This window comes from Pipra filicauda, unplaced genomic scaffold (assembly GCF_003945595.2).
Source record: "Pipra filicauda isolate LSUMZ 115617 unplaced genomic scaffold, ASM394559v2 scaffold47_size6085603_pilon, whole genome shotgun sequence".
In the NCBI taxonomy this organism is placed as follows: domain Eukaryota; kingdom Metazoa; phylum Chordata; class Aves; order Passeriformes; family Pipridae; genus Pipra; species Pipra filicauda.
In genome coordinates, this window is record NW_024104620.1 from 1,361,360 (window position 1) to 1,375,806 (window position 14,447).

Genomic DNA, 14,447 nt, shown 5'->3' on the forward strand with positions numbered 1-14,447 from the left:
GAAATGCAAAATACGCACATAAGCCCATGCCAGCATTAAGACCCCCTTATTTGGATGGGAGTGTTCTCCTGGAGGGCAGGAAGTCTCTGCAGAGGGATCTGGAGAGGCTGGATTGATGGGCTGAGGCCAGTGGCATGAGGTTTAACAAGGGGAAGTGCCAGGTCCTGCACTTGGGTCACTACAACCTCAGGCAGCACTACAGACTGAGGGAAGAGTTGGCTGGAAGGTGCCTGGCAGAGAAGGACCTGGGGGTGCTGGTGACAGCAGCTGAACATGAGCCAGTGTGTGCCCAGGTGGTCAGAAAGGCCAGTGGCATCCTGGCTTGTATCAGCAATAGTTTGGCCAGCAGGACTAGGGAAGTGATTGTCCCCCTGTGCTGGGCACTGGTGAGGTCACATCTCAAGTGCTGTGTCCAGTTCTGGGCCCCTCACAACAACAAAGACATTGAGGTGATGGAGCGTGTCCAGAGAAGGGCAATGAAGCTGGTGAAGGGCCTGAAGCACAAGTCCTGTGAGGAGCAGCTGAGGGAGCTGGGAGGGCCCAGCCTGGAGAAGAGGAGAGTCGGGGGAGACCTTCTCTCTACAACTCCCTGACAGGAGGCTGTAGCCAGGTGGGGTCAGTCTCTTCACCCAGGCTACAAGTGACAGTATGAGAGGAAATGTCCTCAAGGGGAAGTTTAGATTGGATATTAAGGAAAATCTGTTGACCAAAAGGGTTGTCAAGCACTGGCACAGGCTACCCAGGGCAGTGGTGGAGTCACCATCCCTGGAGGGATGTAAAAGACACATAGATGTGGCACCTGGGGACATGATTTAGTGGTGGGCTCAGCAGTGTTGGGTTAACAATTGGACTTGGTAACCTTAAAGGACTTTTCCAATTTCTTCTATTCTGTCACTAGTCCTCTTCTCCCTTAAACTTCTTGTGGTTCGAGGCATGAGCCTCTTTTTAACCTGGAATCAGTCTGGCTTTATTTAATGGTTGCAACGGATCCATGGATGCGACTGGTTGGGTACTGCCTCCAGGACTGTGTTAAACTTAATTTAATCAGAAAAGGAAAACCTGTTATCTGTTTGGAGATAAACCTTGCTGCCAATGCAGGGACCAGTGGCTGGCAGCCACAGGCCAGGGACAGCAGCAGCACTGGCCAGGCCAGCGCTGGGAGCTTTGGGAAAGAAAAGTCCCTATTAAGATGCTGTCAGTGCCTGGAGCTGTGGCTTGGTGCAGTCAAGCATGTTCTGTGTTTCACATTTTGTTTGATATTAGACACTATGTCTGCTATGTGATTTGTTTCTATTAATGATCTTTGATTTTCTTATCAGCTTTGCTTACTTTTTTTTTCCGTAAAACTTTGGATCAGGTTTCTAAGGCAAAAAAAATATTAGTGGAGCTTTTTTTTTTCCCTTGCTGACACTGAAACAATGAATATGGATCAGAATTTTAATTTCCTTTTTTTACCACATCCATTTGCTTGATAGAGCAATCTTGCCAGCCTAGTTTTACTTTGATAAACCTAATAAGGAAAAAGCACTTTCCACCTCCATATTATTTTATGCCTTGTTTGTGACTTCAGCATTCCTTATACAGGTTTAAAGACAATTTATTCTTTACTGCCCTTGAGTCATTTCGGGAGAGCATTTGTGTTTTTCCGACATAAAAATGTCCTCCTATAACGTGATGAATATTAAATAGGTGCTTGAATGAAAATGAATCAGCGTGCTCCGACCTGACAGCTCCATTTATCGCAGCGTGACTGGGTGGGAGCCAAAATGTCAGCATTGTCCTGCCATGGATGCAGGGCCATGCACCCCAATTACTTCATCAAATGACCAATTTCACGAATGGTCCCTTCTGTCCTGCTTTCCTAAGGAGTCATTTGCTGTTTTCAGCTCCTCTGTTGCCACCTGCATAGAGTGGGGCTGGCCCAGGGTGGCTCTGCCAGCAGGCATGAGGGGAAACATCTGGGTTCATTTGTGAGGGTGATGTGCTGCTTGTAGTGAGCCTGATGGTTTTGCTCTTTTGATGTGACCAGGCAAGAGGGATCAGACCCTGCTGTGCCAGCGGCTCCCCAGATCACTCATTTCTCCACGTGAGGGGGCCAGGGATGAGCACTAGAAGGAAGAGCAGCAGCTTGGGAGGGTGAAATACCCTGGGGAGATTCAAAGGCCAAGGGAGGGAGGGGGGACTCTGCTGATGAGCAGAGGAGGAATTGGTGGGTCCCTTGCAGAGCTGTGTGTGCTCCTCAGCCCCTTTCCTGGCAATCCATGTGAGGGTGGGCTGTGAGCGCTGTCAGGAAGCACAGGGGGATGAGAGGGCTGCAGGCAGGGCTGGAGCCCATCACCTGCTGGTTCCCCCCTCTGCAGGAGAGCTCAGCTACCGTGTGTCATGTGTCCCCCCGTGAATCACCCCTTCCAGACAGGAAAAGGACTAGCTGGGATATTTTCTCCTGCTACCAAGACAACAAGCTGACACCCTCCTACTATTAAGAAGAATTATGGGGAGGTGAAATTCTTTTTCATTCCTGTACTCCAAGGACAAGGAATGTCCAAGGAATGTGAGGTTCAGATTAGGTATTAGGAAAAATTACTTCAACAATAGGGTGGTCAGGCATTGGAACAAGCTTCCCAAGGAAGGGGTGGAGTCACCATCTTTGGAAGTGTTCAAAAGGCATGAGGATGTGGCACTTTAGTATATGGTTTAATGGGGAACATGGTGGTGCTGGGTTAACAGTTGGACTTGATGGTCTTGGAGGTCTTTTCCAAGCTCTGCAATTCTGTGATTCTGTGACAGTCCTGGAAGTGTTGCCTTCCCTAACCTGTAATGTGTTCAGTCACTGTTCATGCACAGAGCTGTTGTTGAGGTGTGAACTCTCTCATTCCTTGTGGATACATCCAACTACTCTCCACTCTCCATGTGGAGGGTGAAGCAGAGACACCCACCTTACACACAGAGCAGCATTTCATACCAGTGCTGCCTGGAGCACTGGCATTCACATTCATGAGGTCTTCCAGCAAATTCCAATTCTTCTCTCCCAGATACGTAACATTTTTAATGTTTATAAGAGTTGATTTGTCTTCAGGGTTAAAATGGAGCAAAATTATTTCCTCTGGGGTCTGAGCAGCATGGCATGGACTGGAAACAATGCACTAACCCTTGACTATGGTGCAGAACTGCTGGTGCAGCACACCCCTGTGCGCAGGCTGAGTTCGTACACAGGCTTCAGTGGCAGCTTTCTTTTGTTCCTTCTTCCCTCCAGCACTTTACAAGTCAAGAATTCCATTGTGGATATGTTACATATGTAACTGTGAGCATATTTTTAAGTGTTTGCACTGTCAGAAAGAAAATGTAACATGTTCTTAATAATTTTCTTCCTCCTTTAGCTCATGGATGGGTTTTGCTGCTCTCCTTCCAGATGTACTTAACTCGCTCCAGATGCTCTCATTTCCCTGGGTTACACCTTTTCCAAATACAGATGCAGGTCCTGTCCCAGTGGTGATACAAGCCACTGAATGACTAAAGGTGATGGTGCCATTGCAAAGGAGTGGCAGATGCCTGAAGTGGCCTTTCTGTGCTGCAGCTGATGATGAAGGTGATGGGGTGATTTATGTCATGTGGTACAGACTGGGTTTATTATTCTTTTCTCTCTAGTTTTTTCTCTGAATGCTACATTCCATGAGTTCATATTGCATTTGCTTCTGTTCCATTTGGAAAGCAGTGGAAGGATGGCTGTGCTAATAGGATGTAACACAAGTGCCCTTGCTGTGTAAAACATGCTCATGTTTTGAAAACTGCTTTTCCATTTGGGAAGTATTTTTTTTTAAGGAATAGAAAAATTACTATATCTGCACTACCTATAAATGCAGGGGGATGCCCAGATTAATTATCTCTTGCTTTAGCCACAATGGCTGTGTAATGGTGCAGAAAAAATAGCATAAATATGCCCAAGATTATTTTAACTAACACATTCTCTTGGTTGAAATAAAAAGCCTGTCACGTAGGGAAGTTCCTTGGCCACTCACATTAGTAAATATGACTCTCCCAACCACACTGGCCTGGCCTGCTCTGAGACCTCCTTGTGCTCATCCCTGCCCATTGCCTTGCTCATCTGGCAGTTCTGCATTTCATTTTATAGGAGTGAGAGAATTGGCAGTATCCTTATTGTTCCGCATTAATAAATTATATATATATATATATAAAAAAAGTATTAAGCAATAATAGATCTGACAGAGCTAATGTACTAAGATCTAGAGGAGTGTTAGCCAAAATAGTGTATATTTCATAGAATCATTGAATCACAGAATGGTTTGGGTTGGAAGGGACTTTAAGGATCGTCTAGTTCCAACCCCCTGCCATGGGGATTTAGTACGAAAAAAATACACTGCAATAAACCCAGTGTGAATGTAGCAAAGCAAATGAAGATTCATAGTGATTCCCTGCACCAGTCAAGACTACAAAAAAAACCAGTGGGAAAACATCCACACTCAATAGAGACACATCCTATTCCAATTTGTCAAGGCTGTTAAAGGTAAGAGCAGCTTTGCTTTGCCTCGAGGCCAGGCTGGACTCACACAGAGCCTGTGAGCCTGAGCTTGTTTGTCTGCCCTGATGAATGGCTTGGGTTTATTTTAAAAATTGGCTTCCCAGATCTTCCAGGGACCCTTGAAGAAGTCAAGCCCTGGCCCCACAGTGTGTCTCATCATTGTGTGGCCGTGGGGTGAGGTGGGTGACAGCAGCCTCCTGGGGCTCACAGGCACAGGTGTGGTCACAGAGCAGGCAGTGGAGATGGGGCCAACGTGGGGTCACCTCGGGGAGCTGTGGAGAAGCTCTTGTCCCTTGAGGAGCTGTACTGAGAGCAGCAAAAAGGGGTACTGTCGGGAGCCGGCAGTGAAGTCAGCCCTGGCGTGGTAAGCATCACTAGAATGGTGGCAGAGCTCTGCACCACTTTTAGTGCTCTGGGTTTTTGTGGTGGGTTGACCTTGGCTGGATGCTAGGTACCCACTAAAGCCACTCTCTCACTTCCCTCTGCAAGTGGACAGAGGAGAGAAGGGTTTCATGAGTCAAGGATCAAGACAGACCCATTACAAATCACTGTTACAGACAAAACAGACTCAAAGTGGGGATATTAATTAAATTTATTACTAACAGAGCAGGAGAATGAGAACTAAAATAAATCTTAAAAACACCTTCCCCCACCCCTCCCTCCTTGCCAAGTTCTACCTCCTCCCCCCACGGCACAAGGAGATGGGGAATGGGAATTAAGGTCAGTTCATCACAGGTTGTTTTCTGCTGCTGCTCAGGGAGAGGAGTTCTTCCCCTGCTCCCTGTGGGGTCCTTGCCATGGGAGACAGTCCTTCATGAACCTCTCCAGTGTAAGTCCATCCCACGGGCAACAGTTCTTCACAAACTGCTGCCACGTGGGTCACTTCTCCATGGGGTGCAGTCCTTCAGGCACAGGCTGCCCCAACATGGGTCCCCCACAGGAAAACAAGTCCTACCATGAAAACCTGCTCCAGTGTGGGCTTCCCTCTCCTGGGGTGCAGGTCTCCAGCAGGACCCTGCTTCATCCTGGGCCTCCCATGGGGTCACAGCCTCCTTCATACATCCCCCTGGTCTAGCATGGGTTCCTCCGTGGGCTGCAGGGGGGTCTCTGCACCCCAATGGTCCCCCATGGGCTGCAGGGGCACAGCTGTTCCACCCTGGTCTGCATCATGGGCTGCAGGGGAACCTCAGCTCCGGAGCCTGGAGCACCTCCTGCCCCTCCTTCTGCACTGACCTTGGTGTCTGCAGAGTTGTTCACCTGGTTCTCCCTCCACTCTTCTCTGGCTGCAATTTTCATCTGCACAATAACTTATTTTTTCCTTCTTAAATGTGTTGTCACAGAGGTGTTACTGTCATTCCTGATGGGCTCAGCCTTGGCCAGTGGTGGGTCCATCCTGGAGCCGACTGGCATTGGCTCTGCCAGACATGGAGGAAGCTTCCAGCAGCTTCTCACAGAAGCCTTGTAGCCCTCACACTACCAAAACCTTGCCACACAAACCCAATAGAGTTTTTAACACCTTTTTCAAGCTGCTGTTTCTTTCGGAAGCACCAGTCTTTGCACATGGCAAGACCTCTCCAAACTCTTACTTTGGAGTGCATATAAAGGCATGGAAAAGTAAAAAATGCAGCATTAATTGCATTAGAATCAGTTTAGTATATCACAAAACAGCAGTAAAGCAGGTCCCTCCTCTATTTTGCTGCCTGTAAGCTCTTGTAAAGGTGTTTTGCCACCTTGCTGTGATGGCAATAAGCCTTTAACTGAACAAATTGATCCTGAGATACTGGAGTTTGTACCTTGTTTGCTGCCGCCTTTCCTGCTGTTTCCATCCTGGCTCTGGGAAGGTACAAATAATGAATTAACTGCTGGATAAGCCCTGTGCTCCCCTGAGCAATTATTCTGGCTTCTGGCATAGCAGACCCAATTTGTCCTGCAGTAAGTACAATTTTCTGAGAAGTTAGTTCTGGTTCAGGCACTAGTCATCCACATCTGTGTGGCACAGGTATTTTTGGGGGGAGGAGCCAGTTGTGAGTCAAGCTGTCAAACTGGCACGTGAAAAAGCCCATCTTCAGAGTGCCATGGTGCTTTTGGGGATTCAAATGCACTTCCAGCTGTGTGTGGCATTAACTCAATTAGTGGAGAGAGAAACAGCATAAAATGTGCAATGATCTTGAGCACTTGGATGCTGTGTTTGAAACCCTTGCTTCCCCATCTCTGGAAGATCAGCACTAATGATTTAACATGAATTTAAATCTCAAATATGTAATGTTTATTTGCAGAAGGTGCTGTAGGCTGGGAATGGAGGTGCTGGTTAAAAGGTGATTTCCTACATCTGCTTCTGGGCAAGAAATGTCAATAGATAGTTACAAGGCAAATCATGCCAAATAGTATTTGAGCAGCAGCTGGCACACAGCTGGTAGGCACCTGTAAGCCTGAGACACACCTATACACCAGCTGAAAGAGGAGATCATGGTACTGACTGGGAGATCCCAGCCTGGAGGTGCTGACTTGCTGAAGGCTTTTCTCCCTGTGTTTTAGCTTCAGGATGCTCAAAAAAGGTATAAAACAGGGCAGAGTTGGACACAAGCTCCTAATCTTTCTGTTCATCAGGTTTATGGACCAGAATTGTGTACAACAGTGGATAGGCTTTGCTCATTTTTCTGTTGCAAAGAAATCAGTGAGATGAAGACAGGCTGAGAAAGATGGGGTTGTTCAGCCTGGAGAAGAGAAGGCTCTGGTGAGGTCTTAGAACCTTCTCTAGGGCTTAAAGGGGTTACATGAGAGCTGGAGAGGCCAGTTTGGGCAGGTCTTGTGAAAGACCTTTTTTTCACCCTAGATAAGCCTTTTATTAGCATGAGCAGCATGAAACCCTCAAACCAGCTTGTCTCCAGAGTGTTTGACTTGCACAACAGTGGTGGGACCTGTGTGCACAGCCTAAGGATGCCAGTGGTCCTCCCAGACCTGTGCATCAGCTCCTCAGCTCAGAGCCCTGGGCCTGGTTGAGGTGTAGGGCAGCTGGGGGTGGGCACTGAGTGGAGTCTGACTATTGGTCAGAGGTGAGCTGCCTGGAGTGTCCTCAGGCATCACCTGCACATCAGAGTGTGCCCTGACTGCTAATGGCCTCTTAGGGGAAAAGAGGAGAAAATAGCTGTTCGGTATCTTCCCTCTGAGATCCAGGTTATTGAGTGCACAGCAACGGGAAGAGCTCCTCCCCCAGACAGGGATCTGCAGCAGGTATAATAATCCCAGTTTTCCTGCCCTGGACTGGGCGAGAAACTTGGCAAATTGCCTCTTTGCTGACTCTGTTAGAGGTTTGTTAGAGTTTCTGCACCAGCTCCATCACTCTAACCAGTTTCCTTCTTTGCATAATGTTTTGATGAGTCAAAATTGCCTGGTGTGTTAAAACAAATGATCTCTGCACACAACAATAACTATCTGCATAATTGGTGTTAATCACTGCTGAAACCTCTGAGCATCTCCAGAATACAACCAATGCCTTGGGTGTACATACCAATAGTTTGGGTGCACATACCCCATACAGAAATGATGTTCCCAATGTCACACTGTTGTCCAAAAAGCAAAGTCAAATACTGAAAGGCTTTGGCAGTGAGATTTTATGATCTTGTGCCCAATCTTTAAATAGATGCAGAATCACAGTCAGTGTTATATCCTGTTTACTCACTTTGAATATATTATTAAGTGTTTATTGGTACCAAAAGAGCATAATTAAATAGCATGTCAACTGCAAATCAACACTATATTGATGAGGGCTTGTGGCACAGGAGATGTGTGAATTTTATTAACGTTGTCATTTCCAGTCCCCAGCATCATAAAGGACTTGGACATTTCCGATTACAGTTGCAGATCTACCTTAGCATTGCTAAAGCAATCACAGTGTGGGAAATTAGGTGTAAACTGAAAAATAATTAAAGGCCTGGTGACAACTTGATAACACTGAATAATTGAAGTGTTGGTAACAAATCTTGAATTCTAATTTTCTCAGTGTAGTTGATACTAGTAATTGAGATCAAAAGCATCTTAACTGCTTTTGGGAAAGCTCACTCACATATGTACCATGTAAGGAGGGGAAGGAAAAGAGATGAAAACCATAGCTCTGAGTTGTTTGCTAACAGCTCAGAATTCCACTAAATCTTGCAGATGGAATGTGCCAGAGCCAACCGAGCTGCTTCCCTCCAGTGCTCTTGGAAGAGCATCAAGATGCTGGAGATACCTCCAGGAGCCCCTGCAATGTTATAGATATATTTAGGATACACTCCTTAGGGAATACGTGAGTGCAAGTGATCAGGGATATTCACTTTAAAGGAGATGGCCACTGCCTGGGGCCAAACATGAGATCTGCAGCATGGACAGGGGCTGTGCAGGGGTGGTGCTCATGGCACAAGCCACGGGGCACAATTCGTTTCAGAGAGCAGGGATGTCTGGGTTTCACCAGGGGTGCTTCATTTGCTTTTGTTTCCTGGGATTTTTGAAGCAGTTATGGTCTTGATCCATTGATGTTGCTGAGATGTTTGGTCCTTCATGACTCTTCACACCTGCTTGGTGCTGTGGGTCACCTCCCAGCTCAGCAGTTGGACCCTTTCTGGGGTAAGCGGTTAAAATCTCGCTGGGGGAAAAGGAAATGAGGTTTTGTGGCCACATAAGAGAGCAAGGACAGAGGAGGGAGCTGAGGCCATCAGGACTTGTCATCAGCTTGGTGGCCATGAAGGACTTATGTGCAATAAAAATTACAGTTGCTGTAATGATGACTTAAATAGCATCCTTGTCTGAAAAGATAGTAAATACCTTAATGTTGCCCAGAGTTCATCCTGTGCATTTTCACCTGTGCAGGTAGCTGGGCCTGCTGGGGCCTGTCCTGGACCCCTCTACTGGCCACAGTCACCCCACAAGGGTGACACAGGGCTGGCTCTGATCTGTGCTGTGTTCCAGAGTATCCACCCCAGCTGGATCTGGCCAGGGTGAGGGACTCAGGGAGGAGCCCAGCAGAAATTAGTCATAGCCGGGGGGAATGACAGGGGTGCAAACAGCTCCTAGAAGATCCTTTTTTTTAAGATCAATATTCAGGTAAAAATAAATAAACCGCTGAGGTATGTTACAATTGTGCACAGCTTAAAACTGGACAATGTCCAGCATTTTGCAAGGTGATAGAAAGTTGCCTGTGCTTGATGTTTGCAGTAAGAGAACCCCATTTTTTTCTTGTATATTTATCCATGTGAACATAGGCAATTTTGAAATTACCTCTGCTCACGATGATGAAACTAGTCATTACTGTACATTTTTGTTTGTCTAATAAAACTGTACTATGATATTTTGACATAATTTAAAATCTGTATTTAAATAAAACTGTTGGAGGCTGTAAGTCACCATCCCTGGAGGCATTTAAAAGACATGTAGATGTTGCACTTGGGGACATGGTTTAGTGGTGAGCTTGGCAGTGCTGGGTTAATGGTTGGGCTCGATGATCTTAAAGGTCTTTGTCAATCTAGATAATTAAATGATCCTGTGGCTCCAAAGAGCTGAAAAGCTGAGCATCTCCCTCACTGTCTTTTTCCCATTGGCAATATGTGACAAAAGAGCTCCTTCCCCTGCATCTCATGTCATGGCATTCATCTGTGAGTGTTTATTGATCAGCTCCATCGAACTGAATTTGACAGTGAGCACAGCATTGTTATCTCATCTGAGAGTGGGGAGCATGTAACTTGCAGGGAAGAGCATTTCGGCTCTGGTTACATGTTTAGAACTGGAAGCAAGTGCCTTATCTCCTCTGATATCTCATCCACTTCTGATCCCTTGTTTATTATCTTAATATCCTTTGTATCCCACCTGCCCCCTCATTTGGAAGCTCTTTGAATCAGGTATCGGCTTTGCTATTCCGTGTTCATTTGGGATTCCAGCAAAAGTCAAACTGTAAATAGCAAACAAAAGGAGGAGGTGTTTCTGTAGGACTGGGACACTAGAGGATGCTTGAGGAGAGACTACACACCCAGTTGTTGGCTACCTTCCCAAAGACTAGGAGATGTTGGGATGAAATAAGGCACAGACTTTGCTCCAAGGGACTGATATTCTCAGAGACCAAAAACAAGAGCTGTTGGGAGGCCAGGAGGAAAAAGAAAAGACTTTGCTGAGGTCCTGCAGAAGAGATCAGCAGCTCCTCTGCTGCATGGCGTGCCATCTTCTACAGCAGACCTATGCCCACATTTACTGAGTTTGCTAAATATTCCTGTAGTTTAAGCAGTCTCTCCTAAGAGCTGCTGCTGGAGCAGATAGGACAGGGCATGCAGGAGGCACCTGAGGCCATGCCCACACTGGGGCAAGAACATGCCAGCCTTGAGCACACTGCAGATGTTGTCAGTGTCCCGTGGCAGGACAGGGCCCTGCAGGCACTTGCTGCTGCATTTTGGGGATACCTGCAATGCCAGGGGGAGCAGCAGCAATTGGGGGTGGGCACATCCTGCACATCATCAGCTTCAGGTGTGTGGTTCTTGCCATGGTGCAAAGCCAAGGGCAGGACAAAGGTATATTTTCCAGGCAAAGGTTTTCCCAGGGTTTGGCTTTGCTGGCTCTGTAGGAGCCGAGTGGCACAACAGCAGATTGTAAAGGGACGCAGGCCCTGTAACTCTATCAGTTTTGATCAATTTTTCAGTCGAGTAAGTAATACACCAGAGAGTGTGTCAACGTGCTTTATGGAGGTCTGCAAGTGCCTACCATGGCTAATCCATAAAGCTCAAATGGTTTCCTGGAAAACAGACATTTTGTTGTCACCATGAGGAAACTACTAAGCAGTGAGAAAAAAAACACAGAAGAAAAATAGATGGATTCTGCAGTACCTGCTGAGCTGCTGGGAACACTCTGGTGGGGAAGGTGTGCACCTGATGGGCTCCAGGCTGGTGCCTGTGGTGTCCAACAGTGAGAGTGTGCAGGGACAAAGCCACTGCTGCCATCCCAGTGCTCCTTCAACCCCTCTACCCTCTCACTCAGGAAAAGCAACTGCACTTCTGTTTATGTTTAATGAAATATAGCAATCAGTTTTCAGCAATTAGTGGAGATGCAATTGAACCCACCAAACAGTCCCCACTGCCTCTGCCCTCCCAACCCTTAAAACATGGATTGCCATGAACTGGCAGCATTAGCTCCATGTTTCAAGTATATGGAGTAGGAAAGATATTTAGTCATTTAAACATTTGAATGGTTGTCCCAGTCTTCTGAATTTAATATGATAAAAACTTAGTTTTCTTTTAGGGTATTTACCAGAGCTTTTTTTCTCAGACTCACCAAGACACCCTGACACCCACTCTCTCTCCCTTGCCAACCACTGAAAGTTTCATTAAATTGCTTTAAAATTAATAATTTTTGTATTTCTTTCAAAGCATCTTCTGTGTTTTGAACCCTGGAGTGTGTTTTGGGTGCCTTAACATGCCTCTGAATCTGGAATTTTACTGTTAAAAGTTTGCTAGAAGAGGGTTTTTTTTACATTCACCTGACTGCAAGAGCAGGGAATTAATATAAGCACCAAATATCTTGATACTTAAGGTAAAATAGTAAGAGTGGATGGTCACTGCAGAAGCCCAAGGTTACTGGAGGTCAGAGCTGACATTTACTGTATGACTGGAGCCCTCCTCATTCCCTACTCCCATAGCATTGCTTATGCATTGCACGAACTCCTGCAGCCTATATGTGCTCGTGGTATACATCTGTGGAGTGCTTCTGCCCTGGAGAGCAGGGTTGATCCTGCCTACACCTCCGCCAAACCAATTTTCCTGACTTTATCTCTCTTATTCATAGGAGAACTAGGGCTTTCAAAGGAGGAGAAACTAAAAAAAAAAGCAAAAAAAAATACCCAGAGGTTTGACTATTGAGCCTGAGGAAATCTCCTGGCTTTTTTCCACAGTAATCATTCCAAAGTATGGACATTTTCAGAGATTACCAGCTTGCTGAATACACTTTTTTCTCCCCACTGTGTTCAATATAAAGTGCTTTTCCTTTCCACAGCCTATAAAAGAAGACTAATCCACAAACTGAAAGCCAAATCCTCCACTCTTCCCTCTGCTGAGTCTTGGTGCAGAGAATAATATTCATCAAGCAATAATCACACTGTATCGGCTGCCTGAGGCCTGATTCCTTATAGGATGAGAACTCAGGGAGTGATACATTTCCAAATGACCTCTGTCAGCTCCTAAAAACAAAAAGCAAAGACAACGGCAGCCCATGTGAGCGGGAAAGGCCAGCTCGAACTCAGCATAACGGGATCCGTGTGTAGCAGAGATCAGAAAAACGTCCTCATATCCCCATCTAGTGGCTTTTGGTAAAATAAATCTGTAGTCCCTTCGTTTTGACATGCTCTCCTTTGTTACCGCAATCTGCTGAATGATAGACATGCATGTTGCTGAACTTGATTAGCCAAAGCTGCTTGGTTTGATCTATTTTTATAAATATTCCTCAGGTTTGAGAGATGGCAGAAAGGAAACTTTAACCCAACTTACAAAGAAATGCTAGTTTAGTTAAGCATACTCTTTTTAAGACTGGAAGAGACCAGAATCACAGAAGAGCAGCCAAAACTTCTGTGAAAGGTGAGCATCTCCCATTGGATTCACACCTGCTCTCCCACCTCTTACTCTCTATGCTTACACAGAGAAAAGGTGACTCATCATCTTATTTACTTTCCAGGAAATATTCCAGTTTTGTAACAGACTTTTGCCTGGCAGGGTGGCTTCTCCTGGGGTACTTTGGCTGCTCCAAGTGTTCAGGCCCTTTCCCTTCGGAGGTGGTGCGGTGTCACTTCTGCCGTGATGGCTGGGCCCAGCCTTTCTTCAAGAGGAGGTAAGTAAAAAGAATTTAAATTCTGATCTTTCATTTCAGGTGCAATTGAAATGTAATCAGTCACAATAATTCAGTGCTTCTTTTGTGTTGCCTGCTCTCTGACTTCTTTATGGCCCATAGGGGAGCAGAGCACTGGTGGGTCCCTGGGTCTGCAGCAGTTTACATCACTTTGTGACATGCTGGGATTACTCCAAACTGCCCAGTTGTAATTCCTGCACCTGCAGACTTATTGCTTCTAGTTATAGGCTGGTGGGTGAACCCTACCAAAGCACAGGAGCAACAAATTAGCACACCAGCACTGCTCAGAAACCTTAACATAAAGCCAACCTCCTGTGGCACTGAGCTCCCTGCAGGTACCTCCTCAGCCATCCCAGCCTTGTGAGGGTCCTTTTTCACAGCCTTCTTACAAAAAAAATCCCCTGTTCCCCTTCGTCCATTCTCTTGAACCAGAAAAACTTCTCAAGGACCAGTCTCCAGACCTTACTACTTGCACTACTGACTTTGAGTCAGGGACAAAATCTTTCGCTGGCAACTTCTTATATTTTGGTACAGCAGGGTTTGCAGATACCCCTGTTTTGGAACACTGTACATGTTGGAAGTGTTTAATCCTGCTGAGGCTGCACTTCCAGCACATGTTATTGGCAGCTACAGGGAAATTTGAATTCTGAGTGTGTTTTCCTGGCTGAAATCGCATGAGCTCTTGAGGGGTAAAAGGCACATTTTACCATACCTACCTTTGCTCTCAGAGATATTTTTTTTTTGAATACTGTATAGTCTGTAGAGCAAAGCTGGTCTTCACCTTGAATAAAAGAGCCTTTTCTGCAGGCAGCCACATCAGACTCTGGTCCCTTTGCCCTCTCCTTGGCTCTGTAATTACAACTACATGAGTTATGACCTCTAGTCAAATGGTTTGAGAAGGGTTGTTTTAAAAGGTCTGGAAGAACTGAACCAGCACCCAGGCTTTAATGAAAAGGCAAGAAGGGTTGTGTTAAAAAAAATAATTGATCTTCAGACCTAGAAACCTTGGGTTCTTTGGGAGGTTGAATACAAACATGACTGGAGCCCAGCAGCTCTTACT